Genomic DNA, 11,878 nt, shown 5'->3' with positions numbered 1-11,878 from the left:
TAAAAATGTCGCGTGAATGATTCCTGTCCAAATGAGTGTTAAAAAGCTCCGTTAAATTATGACATGTGCATTGCACATGAGGATAATTTCATCCCCGAATCATTCTCGTTCATCTCTCCATCTTCATCCTTACTCAAATTCAGAAACCCTGATTTTTAAACCTTCAAACAATTTCATCAAATAAAAATCAAATTCAAATTAACCTTATAAAACATAAAGTACTGTTCATAAGCACTGGTAAAAAGTTTCCGGCATTTTTACACGTTATATAAAGATAAAAATATTTGCGTAACTAAAAATATATGAGATACCAACGTAGCTGGTTGGTTGCTATGTTTCTTTCCGGATTATCACGAGTTCATATCCCAACTACGCCAGCTTTTTTCTTTTTCTTTTTTTTTATAAAGTATATTATTTTCCACCTTCTTTATTTCTCTTTTTTTCATTATTATTTTCAAAATAAATAAATAACATTTTCTTTAACAAAATTCTTATTTTTCTTTTTCACCTTTTTTATTTATCTTTCTTTATTGCTCTTTTTTCTCATTTTTTTTCATTATTATTTTCAAACAAATAAATAACATTTTCTTTAACAATAATCTTATCGTTATTTTTTCATTTTAATTTTTTCATTTCTTCTTTTAGTTATATTATGCTTGCGATTTTTCTCTTTTTATAAAAAATTTAAGAAAAGATAAGTGTTAAGTTTTATATCAATAATTGATATGTGTATTGTAATTTTAAATTATTAAAATAATAGTGAACATTTTTGCTCGAAACGAATTTTAACTGCAAAACGCAAACATATAATGTTAAAGCAATGACCAATTAATACTACAAAACACGGATAATTTAAGTTAAATATGCTAACAAGATCACAAACGCAACCAAAAAAAGCTTTATAAAAAACATAACACCACACTCGCAACAACGCGCGAGTGCCCTTAAACCTCATTAAAACCAAAATTTAACTAAAATTGATTTCTTCATTTACTAATTTCATCCATTATTATCAAATCATCCAACCCTATATTTGCCATTTCCGGTTTCGTTTTCCCTTGCGGTGTCGGAATAATTAGACAAGTCAATAATTGAGCTAATACACCTTATTTGTTAGTGACAATTGGGTAACATAGACGGATGAATCCAATGAAACATTAACGGACAAAGACAACCACGATTTGCAAACTTTTTTTCACCTTCTCTGACGCAATCGGATGAATCATTGATGTCGTTATCTTGTTCGTTGTTGGCGGTGGTTCAGACCAAGAGCTTTGACAGAGTATTTGAGTGTGTTTAACGTGTATGGTTACAATGGAGAAATTAATAGGGATCACCTACATACACAACATTTTAAAATTACGGTGATCACCCATGTCGAAAAAAATAAAGGAATGCGACATGAAATTTGAAATAAACCACAAAGACCACAAAAAAACCTTTTTTTTAAAATATAAAAAATATATATAAATAACATCAAAGCGAGACTTCATAGGGAAATTTGATAGTATATAAGAGCTATCCACACGTGCATGTTTAGGTTCATCTAGATCTAAAGCCACAATCGATGAACATTCACATGTGCACGTTTAGAACCAAAATCAAAGAAGAAAAAAAACTACTTATAAATATATTTACATGTGTCATCTTCTATTAGATAGTTACAAAATTCTTTTCCACATATTATGTTAGGAGTCCCACGTGTTTAGTTCGGAGTCCCATGAATTAATCCTTAAAAGCAGGGCTGGTTAACCATTCAGGCTTGCCGTGGCCACCGAGTTGCCCAATGAAGCACACCACCCGGATTCAATTCATGGCCATGCCAAATTGTCCAAAAAGGGAGTGTGACTAGAGGGTGCGCATAATGCGCAATTCACCCGGTACCAGGTCTCGCGCTCGGGAGGCTTGATTACCCGAGGTTTTACCTTCTATGGGGTAGCCAATGTGCTCGTTCATAGAAGGGTTTCCTCGCTTACCCAAAAAAAAAAGCAGGGCTGGTTCCAAGAATTCGAGTGCCTCGAGCGAGGCGAAAAAAGGCCCTTAAACTCTAACGAATAATATAAGTCCTTTACGTGTTAGAAATTTAGCGGAGAATTGTAGTAATTTGCAAGAATTACTCCGATTACGCCGTGTAAATGACTCAATCTTCATTCTAAGCATAAAATAAAAAAACTTTAGTTACTTTAGTTTCTTTTTTCAAAACATATTAACACGGATACGGAGTACTATTTATTCAAAATATAAGCACAACATTTATATAATTAAGCTAACATTGGATAGACAAAGAGTGGGATTCAAAATGAAGTGTTAAAATGTATTTGATAAAACTATATTTAAATGGAGACAATTGCACAAACTATATTTAATCCATACAACTACAAAAGAAAATATATAAATAGAAAAAGGAATAGAATCATCGACCCTATAACAAGGAGTTTACGAGATTAATGTTTTGTTTCAAAATCGCTACACTAGCACTACACTTGCATTGTTATATATTTATATAAAAAACATGTTATATATTTGTATTTCATTGGGTTACATTCAGTTCTACATAGCTACTGGTCATTCACATCATCTATCTAATGTGTAAAGGACAAAAAACAAGTACCTAAATCTAATATTATATTCATCCAACATCGGTAACCAAGAAACAAAAAAGACTATAAAATCAAAAACCTTTTGCTATATCACAAGTTGGATAAAGATGGGCCTAGATAAAAGACTTTCTGTCTATTAATAATTTGGTTGGTGTATAACGAATATTGGGCCCCTATCAAAATTGAGTCCTGTGCAAATTATCATCTTGCATCCTTTTGGGCCAGGCCTGCTTGAAAGGTCTCACGCGTATCAACTTTAATGGAAAAAAAATATTTTTTTATGCAAAAAAGCAAGTAACTTTTATGACAAAAGGAGATTCATCAAAAGATGAAACCTCCTCAAACGAAGAAACTGAACTACCGAGCTAAATTACAAAACGAACAACCAAACTAAGCTTACAACAAACAACACTAAAGCAAATCAAACCTAGAAAAAGAGACGAGCTAAAAACACAAAAAGAGATGAAATTCAATCTAGCCGGAAAAAACGAAAGATATAAGCCATATATCCATGAATAAAATTATGACGACCCTCAGTTTTCCATTTCTGTTTCTACTGTTCCATTATTAGGACTGTTTGTAATCATAAACTTTGTTTACCAAACTTTGATTAAATAATATATTTGATCAATAATTCCTGTTTATATAAAGTTTATGTTTTGTGTGATTTATATTATATAAACTATATGTATTAGTTTAAGTGTGATATTAATATAAATTAAAAACTAATTAGTACTAAAGTAAAAATTTATAAAGACATGGATTAATAAGTAAATTAATAAATACAATGTAATTTAAATAAATGTAACCTTAATAATAATAAAAAAATATATATATAATAATATGTATATATAATGAAAAATGGCGGCCAAGTTAAAAAAAAAAAAAAAAAAAAAAAAGAGAGGAAAAACTTGATCACTAGGCTAACCACTAATCATAATCTAATCCTAATACTTCTACATTAATCCTTGATCATCAAGTAATTCCTAGAATCCTAGTGTGATTACAACTTGGTAAACTCATCTATAAATAGGCTCATGTTATTCCATAATTTGAACCACAAATTTAATCACAAATCTCTCTCATTCCTTTGTATTTAGTCGACTTTCTGCAGCCCTTCTTCCCTCTATTTTTGTCGACCAAAGGCAGCTCCACAGCACCACCTGTGTCAACTAATCATCACCAAGAATCACCACCATTCGCCATCTCAACAGCCTGCAAGTCGACACCCTCTGCAGCTCTTGCAGTCGACATCCAAACCTCCATCAAATAGCCCACTGTCGCCATATTCTGCTGATCAATCCTTAATTAGCGATGTTACTTAATTACGAATTGAGTGCAATAAGATTATAATGGAGGATGAAATGTTTGATGATTATTTTGGGCCCCGATCAAGTGATCAACCACCCCGACCCAGTCTTGATTGTTAATTAGCATAATTCACCTTTGCGCGATGTAAAAATCCCTTGGGCAAGATCACAAGTGGAAATTACAAAGGCTTAGGCAAAATGGCAGAGAGTCAACAACCCATAAATGAGAGGCCAAGCTCCCTATTTATAGTATTCAAAATATCCGCGGTCTGCGAATTACCTAACCGTTCGCGGAAACTCAGCGGATTTAACCGCAGTCTCTTATTAACGCGGAAACATAACTGCTGCACTTTATTTTCAGCGAATATTGCATATCTTGGCTTTAAAGTCCACGCAATTCTGCTCTTGGCCTGTAGCAAACAAAATATACATATACAATGCTATGTATATGATCAAGTCCCCCCAGTTTATTATGATACATTTTCGCGAAGCAAATGTATCATGATAAACTCTAAAAATAAAGAAGTGCTTATTTAAAATATCTCACAAGAAATATTTTATAATTTTTACCGTCCATTTATTACCGTTGTTTTTATTAGGCTCAACGCATAATTACAACGGTAACTTTCGCTATTCTGTCAAATCAGTACGCTGTAACGGTTAGAAATTTACCGTTTACACGTTGCGGTAATTTCAGCCGTTTAAATGTAATGATTACCTTTTTCACTTGCTCGCCCTAATTCCAATTATAAATAGCTGAATATTCCGCATAAAAACTTTACGCTTTCTCGCTTGATTTTATTTTCAATCAAATTCATCTAATCACAATCGTACCAAGCAATTAACGAATCCAACCTTTAATTTCTTCAATTCCAACTTCTGATTTATTTTCCTTATTACAAATGGCGTCGTCTTCATCTATGCATACTTCCGGGGGTTATGTTTCCTATATGATGGAATCAAAACTCCGAACCCTACAAGAGTGGTATCCGCCACTTGCCCAATTTGTTCCTACCGCACCCGCGGCAGAACAACGAGCTGACACTCCCCCTAAGGGGATGATTTCCGTTTATGAGGCTGCCATCTCACAGGGCAACCTACGGTTTCCACTGACTCAATTCTTCCGCAGTGTATGTGAGTATTATAAGATTATTGTGGCACAATTGCATCCGAATGCGGTTAATAAAATTGTGTTGTTCGAGATGTATTGCAATGCCACCAACGTACAACCGCTGCTAAACGTGTTTCGCACGTGTAACAGTCTGATTTTATACGATGTGGGATGGTTTTCATTCCGCAGCAAACTGGGTACAATGATTTCGCCAAAAGACTCCATCGGCAACTGGCGCGGTTCTTTCTTTTATATTAACGACACCGCTAATGTGAACAGCAACATACCAAAAACATGGTGTACAGAACTTGATCCCAATCTCAATGAGAAACCTGTACTAGATGATCTTGAGCATGATATTCTCAAGACACTCAAAAACGCAGGCCTAATTCTGCGAGCTTATTCGAATGTACCGCTGTACATCGGCAGAGTTTCAATTCAATGGCCATGGAGCGACTATGACGCGCTTTTGGTTGACCAGGCAAAAAATGGTATTTTGCTTAAACTTATCGCATAACACTTTTCATACTTTTCAAGTATATTTTTGCTTCACATAACACTATATGTTTATATTTTCGCAGTGATTGCTCTTGACCTTATCATGAGGTCTGCCGATATCAGCAGGATCAGCCCTGCTCGTCGCCTAAAAAATGGCGACGGCGAGATTATACTTATTGATGAGCCAATCATCAATACATGTTATATTACTGGTGGCGAGGACCGCGGCAAACGAAAAGTTGCGGAAGGTGCCCCCACTCCACGCAAAATACGACTACGGTCTCTTTCTGAACAAGAGACAAGTAAGCGATTGCTAAGTTCGCAGTATTCATTCATTATGCGCTTTTTTATTTTCGCATACATTTACTACATTTGTTTATCTGGTTATAGTTGTTCTTTCAGAGTCATCCGTTGAAACCACTCCACTCTACAACAACAGAGGGAGCATCCCTACAGATGTTCTTGAAGAGCCTGATCGTGAAAATTTATCACTTCCTTCGGATGCAGAAGCATCTAATCGAGAAGAGGAAGGAGAAGATGATGCGGAAGAAACCACAGCAGCAGAACTGGCCAATCAACTATACCACAAACTTTACAAATTTATCCCAAAGGATACAAAAGAGCAATACTGCAATTTATCATATCCTGAAGCTGCAAGGCAACGATTGCATAATTGCTACCACGCAATTTGTCTCACTGTAGACAGTATGGAGCGTTACACCGAGATGTCGGATGAATATGATAATGTTGTGAAGATTGCCAATGCTAGCGAGAGAAAAGCACAAAGGGCTGAGGCACGGTTAAAAAAGGCTGCAGAAGAGAACGCCATTCTCAAAAAGAGGGCGGAAACTGCGGAACAAAATTTCGCACAGCTGGTCAAGTATCTCCCAACTTTCGCAGATAAAGTGATGGACTCCAATCCAGTCACTGAAAAATTTCAAGCGTATGCCCAAGCAGCAAAACTTGCCACCCGCTGTGAGTGGTACGATTTATTATGCAAGCTTGGCGATCTTTCTCAACCTCTACCTTCTGACATGGCGAAAGAAATATGCACCACAGATGATGCTCGCGAAGCACTCGAGAGAGCGAAGAAGGAGGTCGAGAAAGTTAGCATGCCTGCCCTGGAGGAACTTAGTCGGCGACATTAGAGCTTTAAATTTGGCTTAGCTAGCTTTTGAATGTATTCTCGCAATCTTGAATTGCGTTATTTGTAATGACCCGCATTGTTTACACGCTTAATATTAATGACTTACTAACAATTCGCAGTTGCAACTTCTTTTATTTATATAGCGCTTTACATTATCGTATATTCATAATTCAGACTTGCCCTTTGCAATTTCCGCATTCGTTATTGTGCACATAACAAAGCGTACTTTATGCGAAACAATCTTTTAATCATTATTAATCTTCTAAGTCCGACAAATCGATCCTTAGGCAAATTTAACATTGCGAAGCATCTAAGTATTGGCAAGATCAAATACTTAGGAAATTTTAACCTTTCGCAATTATTAACACAAGTGGGCAATTTCATCACTTTGTTTTTAACAAATTATTTCACAATGCATTTTTGCATTATTATAACATTTAAGTAGGCCATGTTCAGCGAAGACCATGCCACTTTTCTTAAAGTATCCGCAGAACAAACATTAACTTAGTGTTATAAAAGATAAGTAATTGTATTCTGCGAAATTATCACTACGTGTGGCCACACGCAATGCATTCGCTTTGTTAAAGAAACAACTACTAACACTGAAATTAACTTTGCCTCATTCATTATTGTTTCGCATTACAAGGTTCAAAAATAAACGCAACAATCATATTCGCATTATTATATTATACATTGATGAAGTTTGCCTCAGCATCTCATTATAACTTTTAAGATTTCGCACTTATTCAGGATTAACTGAATGTCCTTCAAGACCCATATTCGCATTTGCCATGATCATAGCGCAGAATGGCTCCATCTCTGCAGAAATTAGCGTGCCAATTCCTTTATTTGCAGAAAATTTAATCATGCCATGTATAGTAGAAGAAATAGCGCCAAACATGCGCAGAGCAGTGCGCCCCAGTATCATATTGAATCGCGATTGATTTCGCATTATGTACAGATTCAATAAAGCTTGGCACCTTAGCGACTCATCGTTGTCATCAACTAGCTCCATTTGCAATTCCAACTGGCCAACAGGCCAGGATGACTCTCCTGAGAACCCAAAAAGTGAAACCGCAGTAGGTTTCATCAAAGCTTGAATGTTTGCGGGCAGCTTGCTAAAACATTGTTCGTACATGACATCGACACTGCTACCAGTATCCACATGTACCTTCATTATCATTATACCAGTGTTCGCAATGCGGCATGAAACCACCACAGGTTTATCAACATCCGCGGTCAAGCTTGCAGGAGGAAAAGTAATGGAGGGGCACCTCTAACTTACAATCTGCTCAGAAATTTGAAGTACTGACAGTTCGCCCTGCACTTCTACCACATTAATTACTTGAATTCCGCGCTGATTTTCTTTCTTATTCACCATCTTTACCCCCAGATTTCTCACTGCGGGAGCCTTTCGCTCAACCGCATTTGATGCATTTGAGGTGTTAGCTTCTGTAGGCATTATAATCACATTTGCAGTGTTCTGTGTGATTAAATGGTCCAGCTTGCCTTGCTCGTATGCTTCTGCAATTAATTCCGCCAAATCTCTACAGCGATTAGTGTCATGACCATAATCGTCATGGAAAACACAAAACTTTGACCGATCGCGCCTGCTATTCTCTCCCAAAGGCTGCGGATCAGGGAAAGACTTAGCGACTCTTTCTTGTAACAAAATTTCCTTAGGCGTTTTTGTTAGCATCTGAATGATATTGAAAGATTCGTTATTCCACTTTCGCGTAGAATAGCAATCACGACAGCCATACCCATGGTTATCATTTTGCCCTTGAACCTGTCATTTCGCGGGTATGCACCGCCGCTGTTTCTGCGCGGAAAACTTGGTCCACGATAATTGTCACTGTTACCATCACGAAAAGAATCATTGTCATCTCGCCAACTTTTGTCTCTACCCCACCCACATGCAGGGGTTATAGTGCTATCCTCTCCACCGAGGAGATAATCATATGTTTCCTATTGAACGTTAGCAAAAGTGTGCGGGACATCTCTTCGCAGCCTTCGCACCAGAGTTGGATGTCGCTGCGGATTAATAGCATGCAAAAATCCAGAGATTTTTTGATCTTCATGCAGGCTTGGAATCTTTTGACATTCGTAGATGTACCGCGTAAGTAACGCATTCAAGGTTTCCTTATTGCCTTGTTTAATATTGTGACATTCGATATGCGTCTTTTTCTGCGGTAGTAGATTCTGGAATTGTAACAAGAATTTTTCGCGAAGATCAACAAAGCCAATAATACTGCGAGATTGCAGACTACGAAACCACTCCCTTGCTGACCCTTGCAAAGCCATGGGAAACACTCTACACGCAACTGGTTCATCCCAGTTATAGGTGCTTACCGCACCTTCAAAGCGTTGCAGAAAATCTAAGGGATCGGTTAAACCCGAATAGACTCCCAGAGTTGCCGGCACGATCGGCGAAGAAACAATTGGATAGTCAGAAATATGCTGGGAAAACATGTTCGCAGCAGTAATGATTTCTGTTGCCTTTTTTGTGCGAGTATCTGCATTCTCCGCACAAAACTTGGTAATCATGTCTTGCAAAAAATTTGGCTGATCAAACTTATGTTGCATTGATTTTGGCGCAATGCTTCTTAAAGCATCCGCCAAAAAATTTTGAGCATTTTCTCTGCGGGCAGCATCATATGCTTCACCTTCTTCCCCATAACGAGGGAAAGGTGTTGGTGGGCATTTTCGCTTAATATGTGGAACTTTAACAAATTCTTCCACACTATCCGAATCATCAGAAAATTCGCTTTCCTCTCTTGGCGCCTTAGCCATTTTTGAGTTATATGCATAATTCAAATTAACGCGCTCTTCTGCATTATCACTATCACTATCGTTTCGCTCAATAACTAGGCGATCGACCTGTGATCCTAAATCATTTAACGGCCATAGGTAAGTTCGCGGTATGCGGGACTCGCGACTACATTTAGCATCTTTCTTAGCCTGTTCAATGGCGGTGCCACCAATTTTTTCAGTTCGCAGACTAGATTTTCCAGCCAAAGCCCTCATTCGCTTTCCTTCAGTAATTGTTTCATCGCGATTTTGCAGCAAAGTTCTGCGCGCAATCATTTTCTCAGCAGCGATTTCTGGCTACGAATCACTAGCGTTGTTTACAGTGGATGTTTTAGCAATCGGTTCCTGAACCGATTTTCCCGCGGTTATACTAGCATTTGTTTGCAACGGAAATATCACGACGTTCGGTGAATCGCCGGGCAGTTCATCAGCATTCGCAGAATTGCCAGTTTGCTTTGCATTTGTCATCGTGACTGTCAAGCAGATCAACTGATTTCGTATTCAAAAATTACCTGTAAATCATCACAACAAAAACACGATTGAAATTAAACCGACGAATTAGTTGTTTGATGGCTCGAAACAAAAAATTTGCAGTTTAATTTGTAAAACGCGTCCCACGGATGGCGCCAATTGATCAATCCTTAATTAGCGATGTTACTTAATTACGGATTGAGTGCAATAAGATTATAATGGAGGATGAAATGTTTGATGATTATTTTGGGCCCGATGATCGTCTTTCACTTTAACTATCAATTGATCAACCACCCCGACCCGGTCTTGATTGTTAATTAGCATAATTCACCTTTGCGCGATGTAAAAATCCCTTGGGCAAGATCACAAGTGGAAATTACAAAGGCTTAGGCAAAATGGCAGAGAATCAACAACCCATAAATGAGAGACCAAGCTCCCTATTTATAGTATTTAAGATATCCGCTGTCTGCGAATTACCTAACCGTCCACGGAAACTCAGCGGATTTAACCGCAGTCTCTTATTAACGCGGAAACATAACTGCTGCACTTTATTTTCAGCGAATATTGCATATCTTGGCTTTAAAGTCCGCGCAATTCTGCTCTTGGCCTGTAGCAAACAAAATATACATATATAATGCTATGTATATGATCATCTGCAGCCTTCATCCGCCACCCTTTTACACCCCAAACAACCTCTTGTTTCATCATCTGTTTACAGCTTTTTCTTACTGTAAGTCGCCACATAAACAGTCCCAAAAAGTGCTCCTATTTCTGCATTTTTCCTACTGTGTTTCCTGCTTGTTTGCGAGCCAAAACAGCCCAAGAAACAAGCTATTTGGATTCGTGATTTGTTGAAGCTGTTTTGCTGTTTCTGGCGAACCAAAACAGGCCCAAAACCTTTCAATTGGGTCGTGTTCTACTGCTGCTGCTGTCGAGAGTCACCACCATCAACAACCTTCTCTTTTTCTTGATTTTAACCTCTAAAGGTATCCTTAAACCCTAGTTTAATCATGCATTTAAATCAATAACTTTTAAGTTATTTATAAGTGTTATGTATTAAGTATTATGTTAAGTATTATGAATTAATAAAAGTGAATCTTGTATGAATAATTATAAGCATTATGAATAAGTTAATGATGATGAAAAAGGTTAAAAGTATTTAGGTTATGAATTAGTTAGTATATTCATGGTATGAATATGAAGTATGATCTTTATTATGAAGTATTAATAAATTGTTGATTAGTTATTATGTTAATGGGATTAAGTATGTTAAATTACAAGTAGTAGGATTATGTTATGATCATGATTTATGATATGAAGCTAATTAAAATAGATAAAGATTATGATTAAAAGATAAAATGAAGGTTATGATGATGATTAATAAGATTGTCAATTTAAAAGTATTAGATTAATAAGTTACTAGGTTATGAATAATTATTAAGATTATGATTTTATGTGCATAAGTTGATTAATAGGTAATAATGATAATGATATACATGCATGCATGCTTACGTATGTATGTACATGTATACATTGTAGATATATGTGTGTGTGTATATGTAAGTATATACATATGTGTATATGTATGTGTATATATGTATGTATATGTACGTGTGTATGTATGTATGAGTGTGTATTGTGTAAGTATACAAGGTTAGTAAATATAAAAAGAAAAGTAATAAGTGTATATATATATATGTATCATCTTACACTTATGTATATGTAACACACTAGCCTTTAAGAGCTCGTGCATTGCACGGTTGGCTAGAGCCTGTTTAGTGTTAATACATTAAGTATTGATGCTTGTATGTAAAAAACATTTTAAATAAAACATAACAGTAACTATGAATACCAAACATAGTTATTGAACAAATCAAATGCAAAAACATTTTTGAATGATTTTACTAAACATCAATATAGGTAGAAAGCG

The sequence above is a fragment of the Rutidosis leptorrhynchoides genome, chromosome 9 (genome assembly GCF_046630445.1).
Source record: "Rutidosis leptorrhynchoides isolate AG116_Rl617_1_P2 chromosome 9, CSIRO_AGI_Rlap_v1, whole genome shotgun sequence".
NCBI lineage: Eukaryota > Viridiplantae > Streptophyta > Magnoliopsida > Asterales > Asteraceae > Rutidosis > Rutidosis leptorrhynchoides.
The sequence above is the reverse complement of the archived record's forward strand: the minus strand, read 5'-3'. Positions refer to the sequence as shown.